Raw genomic sequence first — 9,879 nt, forward strand, 5'->3', positions numbered from 1 at the left:
GAGCGCTGGCAGCCAGCCAGCTACCATCAGAATTAGCTCATTGTTCAATATAACCAGCACTGGCAACCAAAATCCAGCCTGAGAGAGACTTTCCCCCAGCCACCCCCACCCCTTTTTCTTTTTTCTCCAAGGCTGCACTTTGGAAGAGGTGCAGTCATTCTTCCCCACACCCCCTACCCTCTCTCCACTCCCCCAACTATAAATTCCCTTCTGTAGCATGCTGCCCTTTTTTAATCCACATTTGTGTTTCAGATCATGTAGAAAGGACAGAAAGTGAACAGGGAGCGGGGGCTTTTGTCTGTAAGTATATGCAATTCCAATCCACAGAATTTTATTTTTAATTAATCCTCTCTCTTTCTCTCTCTCTCTCTCTCTTTGTTTCTTTTCATTTCCTTTTGTCCTTAGCTGGACTTTGCTGCAGCTTGCCTTTCCCCCTCTCGGTGCACATTTCCAAACAGGCTTTCTTAAAGAAGATGAGAAAACGTGCAGTATATGTTTTTAACTCTTTCTCTTTGTGCTTTAAGGCTGGATTTCTAGGCTGGGGATTTTTCTGCACACATGCAAGGGGAGATGAGAAGTGGTTTCTAAAACTGTTTCCTTTTTCTCGCTTTTGCACTCCGCAAACACCAAAATGCATTTTTGAACCTAATGCACTTAGCTTTTTTAGCATGCATGCAAGGCTCTGGGATTGGTTTTTCATCTCTTTTCTTCTCCCTTGTAAAACGAATCTCCCTCTTCTCCGCCCTGACACTGGATTCCTCTCAGGCTGCTGGGGTTTATTTTTAGAAAGCAGTCATTCTTGCAACAGCCTTCTGCATTTTTGCATGTGCAGCAGTTAAATTTTGGGTGGTTCTTTTGAGAAAAAAAAACAAAGCCAACTGTATTCTGGTGAACATTTACTGATGTGCTTTCTTTCAAACGTTTCTGTGTACATTTATAGATACATGAGTTTGCAGTTTTAAATCCAATATGTATGTGTGTGTTTTGTGTGTAAACATATGAGTCATACCTAATTAAATTTCATACATACACACTATAAGTAAGAAAGATATCAGTAATAGAAGAGAACTTTAATTTTTGTCACTATATGAAAACTGATAAAGGAGGTATGCTACAAATTCAGTCAATTAACAGAGTGGCAATTTAAGGTACCATTTAAGTGAGGTAGGACCTAGCCTCTTTTTTTTTTCTCTCCCTGTTTAAAATAGGGGGGTGTGTGGAAAAGAGAGAGAGAGAGAGAGAGAGAGAGAAAACTGGAGGTTATGTAATGCAGTGCCATTTCCAAAAATACCTACTCTCTGGGCCATTACATTGTGAAAGCCTGACTCTGTTCTACTTGCTTCTTGACTGAAAAAATACACGCTTTGTGATATGCCCGGGAACAATGGACCACCTTTACAGTAGGCATAGGGTGACAGTTTTTTGTCCTCTTGACTGATTTTTAGATGTGTTAACCATTAGGTATAGTGCTCTTCAGAGATGTACCAAGTGCTAAGAATAGCGTAGGGTTCTGCAAATCCAGGTACCAGGGATTCCTTTGTCCTATATTTAAGCCTACAGACCACTGAAGTGCAGAGATGCGTGATATATAAGTATACATGTGGTTGGAATAATTTGCATGACTTTAATCTTAACCACTGGAGCTTATACTTGGCTCACTCACTGTTATGCTCGCAAAAATACCTATTAAATATTGCTATAGTTAGATTTACTTTTTAAAAAAAATTTATTTTTTTAAATTGTTTTCAGATTGTTCTCCTTGTGCTACTTGAGAGAAACTGCAATCCCAAGACTTAACAGAATCTAAAAATGGTAAGAATTAGTTGCTTTAGCAAAGAATCAATAATTTTTTGTATAAACACAAACCTTCTTTCCCCATCCCCAATACTAATTCATAAATACAACCTTTATAAGACATACTTTTTGAGGCTATGGGGATTTGCCATAACAATGACTGATGTACTATGAAATCCTCCGTATGTCGGATCTTTGATTTTCTTGCATTTTTGAATAAAAATCTGAAATCCCTCTTTGTGCAGTAAGGCTTATTTAATTGAAACAAGAAGTGTTTAGGCTACTATGAAAAATACACATCATAACACGTGTAGGAATACATGCAGACAAAACAACATCCAATAATTTCAGCCTCGCCACCTTCCTCCCAGAAGAAGAAATAGGTCATTGCACTCAGTAAGTCAAGCAGATTTTATGTTAGTCTGTCAGGGAAGTACATAAGATGCAAACTAAATTTTCTTATGATTTTGTAATTTTTTCAGAAGGTTAGCCTTTCTTTGTGATACAAATCTGTTCCAGAAAAAATGGCTAGGCCTCAGCCTAACTGAACTTACAGACACTTAGTTGGAATGTATTTATTGAACAATATTCAATAATAACCCATTTCCATCAGTGCTAATTGTGTGTGTATTTTTACTGATTAAAGCCCCTTTGTTTGAGATGCTACTGCTGACAAATACCTAATTTAAGGATGAAACTTTATACATCTAAATATTCTCTAAATTTGGTATTGTTTGAGGACTGTCTTAGAGTTGGCAGGACAAAGAAAATGTTTTTTACAGAAAAAAGTGCAGAATTAGTTTAGATGCTGTGTAGTCATATAGCATTCTTGATTGAAGATGCAGATATCACTGAAGCATGTCTGCATACATATACTAACATAAGTGTAATGTATTTTGTGTGCTACGTGGTAATACCATGGTTGGAAACGTGTTAATTTGTATGGGGCAATAGCTTGTCTGAAGTAGCATTGCATGGGGTGTACATTAACACAGAATATTTTCCAAAGTGTGAGGTTCTCAGGGACATTTTAAGATTGAGTTAAATTAATTGCATTAATTATATCATCCTTGTCTGGTTCTTTGGGGTTGTTTTGATTTGGGGGAGGAGGGATGATCAAAAGATATTTAAAATAAGCAAATATGTAATCTGTTATAAAGGCTTTTTTTTCTTTTTGGCTCCTTGTTTTATATCATTCCTATCTGCAAAAATAAACTTGCAAATTCTGGAGTTTTAGTCTATTCTGGAACCTACTTTCATCAAAGTGCTTTGCTCATCTGTGTATAAATGAATAGTTGGGGGTGGGGAATTAAAAGGGAAATGATTCACTTAAACTGTGAATAGAAATCATGTTAAAATACATTTTGTTCACACAACTGTGGAATATTGGATAAGGCAACTGTTTTCCTACCAACACCAAGGTGACAATCAGCCCACATTTTTAGATGGTATGCAGGCTGTTATGTGCAATATATGCCTATCTATGGAACAAAAGATTATTTTAAGTTTAGTTAGGCATAAAATAGCCACTGATTTTTACCAGCAGATGGTTTATCAGTCTAGCAAGGTTCCTGTAGTAGTCAATGAAATCAGTTTTGTAAAGCGTGTCTCTGGACCAAAACATAAAATACAATTTAGAACTATCCAATTGCAAAAAATAAAATGTAGTTACCCACCTCTCTAGTCCTATTGTTTGTTTTGCAGTGTAACATACATAAAAATCCCATTTGGCAGTTTTTGAAAAGTTTATTATTTGTTATTAAAAGGCCTAATTCCACTTTTTTTGACTGTTGATCAGAATTTCTAATGTAAGAAAGACCAGGTTTTGCCCCAACTTGGAAGGTTACTTAAGATGTGATACTTGGCAGAATCTCTTCCCCTACCACTAGCCTTTTTTTTCCTTTACTTTCACTTTTGGCACAGTTACATCGAATGTAATTTTAAGTCAGACCACTGACATATTTTCCTTGCAGTAGTGGACGCACTTGTCTTTGGCATGTTGCTTGTATTTGTTGCAAGTGTCTCCTTGGCCATTCTAATTTGCAGGAAAAATTGTTTACATATCAACACTTTCTACACTGAAATGCATTGTTGTGAAAGTGCTTACTTTGGTTTTAATGTAACAGCATATGCAAAGGCTCTATTTTGCTCTCACTGGTCCGTGAAAATTCAGCTGTTACATTTCACCAGCCTGAGGTAAACCTTAAAAAATAGGGGAAAATAACCTGCGTATTCCTTTGGTAAACTGAAAGATCATTAATTATTTAGTTAAACTTACAGTAAAATTAAGAGTGACTAGAATAAACTTGTTAGTGAGAACAAATCATTCTTGGTTTAACTTCACTGTCCTACCCTCTTAGTTTCTTAATGTTCTCATTCCATAAAATGTTTCTTAAACTGCTTACAAGTAAAAGCAAATAACTTAGCAGGTTAGTTTTCAATGCAACTTCTCCTTTTCCTAGTCTTGGAATTAGGCTTTCCTCATACCTGGTTAATTAATCTTTCCTGGAGACATATATTGATAACATCATTAATAATTTAAAGAGAAACAGAAAGACAAAAGAGTGTACTTTCTGTTCTTCTTATAATTTTAACTCATGGACATTTTGAGACATCTTACACAAGAACACCTGCCATTTGAGGATCTGTCCCTACTTGTGTATCATATATTTCCTTAAGTGGCAGCCTAAAGGAAGAAAGAACCTTTTATGTTTATGTGCAGTATATAAAATCCTGAGGTGATTTTAGTTGCTGCTTCTATTTGAAAGGGTAGAATTTCTGTATACCACCTTCATGGAAAGTGTTGTATGTCATAAAACATACATGTAGATTTTAGTGCTAATTAAGGGAAAAAAAGATTCTAACTAAAAAGAAAAGAAAATAACATGTTTTTAAAATTTGTTTGGCCTATATGATCCAGTCATTGAAATAAAGGATCTTGTCAGCAGGGTGAGAGTAAGGAAGTCTTAACTCCACTTTTCTGTGACCTCAAAGAAGACTTTTAGCAAAACCAGGAAAGTTGGGGTTTTTTTAATGGTAAATGTTTGTTTTTAAAGAAAGAAATCAAATAGGCATTTTAGACACTAGACAGAGTGGTCTGTTTGTTTGCGTTTAGAGCACATAGTGTGTCCTTTTCTCCTGCTGGTGTTACAGTTAATTTCTGGACTTCAGTTCTGAGAGTAGGCAGTGCAGGTGCCAAGGAATTTGAACTAATAATGCTAATAAAACTGTATATCAGTAAACAGATACATCCTTAATAATTTAATTTTGACCTACCTGAAAATAAACAAAGGATATTCTAGAGCAGCTCATTAATTTACTTCTGGCTTACTCCAGTGAGATGGCTTTCTTCTTAAGCACTAGTGGTGTGGAATCTCTAGGCTAGGTGTTGTACAGTAGAGCTGTGTCATCCCAACGCAGAAAGGCCCTGGAAGGAGGTCACTTGGGCTGAACACTTCCTGTAGCGTAGCCTTACCTGGCCTGCATCAGTTTTGAGGTTATTCTATCATTTGCATTCTCTGCATTTTATAGTCTTACTTGGGGGAAAAAAGAGAAAAATGGGATGATGGCCTCTTGGAGAGAGAACAGTTGGGGGAAAAGCCTTTCCTCGTTAAGTCAGGGAGAAAGAGATTACAGATTGTATTTGGTTGAAGAAAAAAAAAAGTCACGGTCTCATTTCTTTTTTTGCAGTTCATAGGGAAATGTATAACATCATTTAAATTAGGTGAACATACTTCTGAGGCAAAGCTTGTATTTAAGATTTCATCCTGGTTTAGCCATTACAAACCTTTTCCAGTGAGTTATATGCAGATATCTTTACACATTCTGTAATTTTCTGTGTCTATAAAATGACTTCACCTTAGTTGGAACAACTGTTCCTAACTTTAGGATTATCTGTGGAGAATGGAGCCTCAGATTGCCTCTGGCAGAGGCAGGCATTATTTTGAACCTTTTGTATGCTCTGAGGAATAAGGAGATACTAGCATGGGACATTGTGTCCAGCCGAATACTAGATACACACTGGACAAATGCAGCTCCTGGTCTGATGTGAGAAAACTTGTACTTCTTTGTTGATTATTACTAAGTCTGGTACCGGAACTGGAATCTCCTTTGTGGTAGTTTGGAACTGCATAGGAGCTGTAGGATCAGATATCAGATCCTCTTCTGTTCATGTGTAGCCATGGGCAGAATTTGGTCAAGAGAAGTAATTGAGAGGGATGAAAGCTAAGCAGTTTTGGCCATCTGAATATGCATATTGTGCTTTTTTAATTACGCTTACGTATTGTGCTTATGTATTATGTATTATTCAGAATACATTGGGTGCAGTTTGCTCGACGCTACTTAATTCCTGAAAAGTTAGGGAGACTTAAAGCCTTTCTGGTTTACCAAATAAATAAGCAGAAATACAAACTCACTTTCTGCAGTACTTCTGCCAAGTCAGCTGTTAAACTCTGCAGAAAAAACACCTATACTTGACTATGACTAGAAAATTTTGAGGTGGGATTTAAGGAAAAGTAATTTTTCCCAAAAGCTATAGATACTGTGGATATTTCTGTGGTACAGTTCATATGCACATTCTAAGACAAGAGCTCTGTGTATATGTGTTTCTACCCAGTCACAAACATGCATCCTCTGGATGCTAAAATTTTGTAACTATGCACCAGGATACTTTTATCTGAACAGAACTGTGTTGACACATGGAATTGGAGGTTTACGTAATACTTTGTCTATGACAAATCTTTACTGAACTTTTTTCAGAAAGGCTGAAATCTTGGAAAATCAGAAATAAGAATTAATGTACACCTTTTAATACTACAGTCATGACATTAATTTTTAAGTCTTGGATCTAAAGCCTTCACCAACAATCTTCTCTTTTTTTGCATTGGAATACTGCTGCTCCACACCTGAGCTGTCATCCTTTTGTGTATGGCTAAAGAGAGGGGAGAGGGACTGCACCTAGAACAACTTCATAAACATAATTCAGTTGGTATCCTTGACTGGGACAGGACATTTTAATAAAAATATTCTTAAATGTTTGTATTTTGTTTTTATTTCAAATACTTATTCACCTCATTAAACCATATTGGTTGAGGGTGCAATCTGGAAAGGTGCAAAAATGTTCTTTTCAAATGTTTAAAGTAGAATGATACTATGAATCATTGTTTGAGTGTTACATGAAATTCAACTTGGACTGCTGGTCTGGCAGATTCATGGTAGCACTACTGAATGAATCCCTATGTAGATGTTCCTGGGAGGATTCCTGATATTTCCTTCTGTAAATACTGCATTAAAAAAAAAAACAAACCACCATCCTCAGAACAGGTAGCATTTTCTTATCCAGCAGGAAGAAATGTTTCTGGATTGATCTTGTTAACACTAACCTTATTGTCTGTCTACCAGCATAGCATACCTGTGTGGGAGTAAGCTGAAAAAAGTTAAAAGAAATTTATATGTTCTCACTGAAGGTGGTATAAACCTTGGCTTAGTACGTACATGATCAGAAAGAACTCCTGAATTCTTACAACACTGATGTTTAGAAGGCATGCATTGGCATGATAGAGGTACTCAAAAAGATTAAGTTAGAGAGGAACAAATCTTTCTTCTTTGTTTTAACATGACTATAACTGTGATAAATCCCCATTATGAGCAAGTATGAGTTTTAATAACTCTATTTCTGCTGGCAGAAGAAAATCCTGTGGAAATATTGGTAAATGTCCTTACCCTTAACTTCTCAGCTAAGTAATTATATAAAGCAACATGAACAAAACCTAGAAACAATACTTGGCAGGAAGAGTTCTTTTCCTGTGTGTTTCCTCATGAAATGACTTCCAGAACCCATGGATATTTTATTACTTTCAGCCTACAGGACATACATGATACGGTTTTTGGTTTTGTATTTGGAGTAGCAGTTTGGCTCTGTTAAACGATACTAGATGCTGGTAATATGGTGACTGCAGGTAAATGTACCATGATGCTTTCAAGCACCTGTTACAGTATCATCAGCTGTGGTCATTGCATCTCCTTTAGTGAGGTAAGTACTGGCTGTGCAATGTGGTTCTGTCTCCCACTTCCAAGAGTACCACTGGGGCTTTTAATACTTGCCTGAAATCTTGGGCAAGAGGTGGGCATCTCGTGAGGGGAAAGGCTTTCGTGGCTGGGCTGTGCAGGAAAGCGGCCGGCAGAGGCAGCGAGCTTGCCGCCATCTGGAGAGCAACATCGCATGCTGGATATCTGGTCATCTTTCTGGTATGTGTGAGAAATTTAAACAAAATTAAACAAACAAACAGTTTTAGTCCAAAGCAGTGTATTAAGTCTTCTGTCAGTTACAGTGTTCAGGCCATTAATTTAGAAAATTTATAGGAAATGAAAAGTTTTGGGAGTCAGCTTGGTGTATACATTTTGTATAGGCCAAAATTCAAAGGAGGGAACTGGGACAGCACACAGGAGAAGCACTGTTCTGGGCTGTCTCTATTCTTACTCTTTCCTCAGGATTCCCCTACTGGCCACTGCTCGTGCTGGTCTTTCCCTGAAGATCAAAACCCAATGGAGTGAGGAGACTGGGCTAAATGGGCTTTTTGGTCAGCTTGTGACCACACAGCTTTTCTTCTTCCTCTGTTGCTCCAGTAATTTGTCAGTGATGGGTATGGAGCTACTGCAGAACTTAACTGTGCAGCCTTTGGTCCCCTGTTCTGCTGCCACGCTGTGTGTTCACCTGACTTTGCAACAGGAGACTTGCTTCTGCATCTTGTTCTGCAGTTACCATTACATGTAGATACAAATAGTTACTCATTAAGCTTTTCATTGCCTTTTTGAATCTGAAGAGCAAATTACAAACTCCTGCGTAATTGACTGAAAACTCAAATACTATTTTAATTCTCAGGCCTGTTAGTGTTGCTTTTCTGTGTGTGCATGTTAAGTAAAATAACAAAAGCTACCATTGTACTGCAGAGGCAAACGAAGTGGAAAAGGTGCAGGGTTGCACTGGGTTTTGAGTTTGGTTTTCTGGAGGGCTCATTATGTTCTTTCAATTGCTGTAACGTTTTACAGTTTCAGAGTCCATGCACAGAAATTTACTGGTGGAATACAGTAGTTTGCAGCCATTTTATTGGTTAGTGAAACTTTCCGTATAATATACATTTGTTTCTTATTATTGTTCTGGAATAATTGCATTTCTTTTCCTTTCTAGGAGTGTAATACTCTAGTAATGAGTATCTTTGTTAAATTCATGAATTCAGGCAAAAGTTGGATGAGCATTTATGACAGCATTCACAATGTACTACTTGATTTCTTTTTCTCTTCATACGCATGGTAAATATTAACAATGCTTCGCAATGGTTTTTGCATATTAGTGAAGTAAAAAAGCAGTATGAGAGCCCTTGTAGCACACAAGCTAGATTTATCCTGACTAGTGCAGAAACGTGCAAATTGATCTCTCTGCCTAAAAATTGCATTGCACGCAGGTGGTATGGGGAGGATTCCCTGCCAGGGAAAAAGAAAGTGTTTTCTATAGCTAGCCTCATACAATCATGTATGCCAGAAGGCAGCTAAAGTTTCTGTTGAGGGTTCTTACCAGCTAAAGAATGTGGCAGGAGTGTGCTTAATATATACTCAAGCTAGATTAGCTTGTGTCTTCCCCCTCCTCAACATCATACTCAGTTTTGGAAGCCAGTAGTCACGTAAAAGGCTTGGAAAAATGTGCCTGCTCTGAGTGCTTAGTTTCTACCACTGTCCTTTCCTGCAGCAAGGGGCTCTGCAGTCGTAGAGTCCATTTGTCTTAAAAGCATGTTTTAGCAAATTTTGCACAATTACTCAGATAATTTTCTTACATATGTCATGGGATCCTGTAAGTACATATATAAAAGCTGTCTAGTATGGATGAGGAGAGGATTGAATTCTTTGAAGAGGCTGATACAGGTGAGCCAAGGTAGGAGACTACATAGAGGCAGGCACTTCGGTGTAACCTGGAGAATAGATGCTTTAAGAACAATGACAGAAACAATGAACGAAGATGGGTTTATATGAGAAGTTTTGTACGTAAAATCTAGAAAAACTACTTCCAAGGTCACTTCCTTATGTTGTGTAGGG

At 37.4% G+C, this 9,879-nt stretch overlaps 1 long non-coding RNA gene across 1 annotated transcript in view; it reads left to right on the forward strand.

Moving 5' to 3' along the window:
• Positions 1-61: 61 nt before the first annotated feature.
• LOC104167488 overlaps positions 62-9,879 on the forward strand; it is a 20,575-nt gene continuing 10,757 nt past the window's right edge. Inside the window, exons 1-2 of the long non-coding RNA XR_696503.1 lie at positions 62-300; positions 1,750-1,812. This is a non-coding gene — a long non-coding RNA (uncharacterized LOC104167488). The remainder of the gene's footprint in view (positions 301-1,749; positions 1,813-9,879) is intronic.

Source organism: Cariama cristata, unplaced genomic scaffold, assembly GCF_000690535.1.
Source record: "Cariama cristata isolate BGI_N322 unplaced genomic scaffold, ASM69053v1 scaffold43659, whole genome shotgun sequence".
NCBI lineage: Eukaryota > Metazoa > Chordata > Aves > Cariamiformes > Cariamidae > Cariama > Cariama cristata.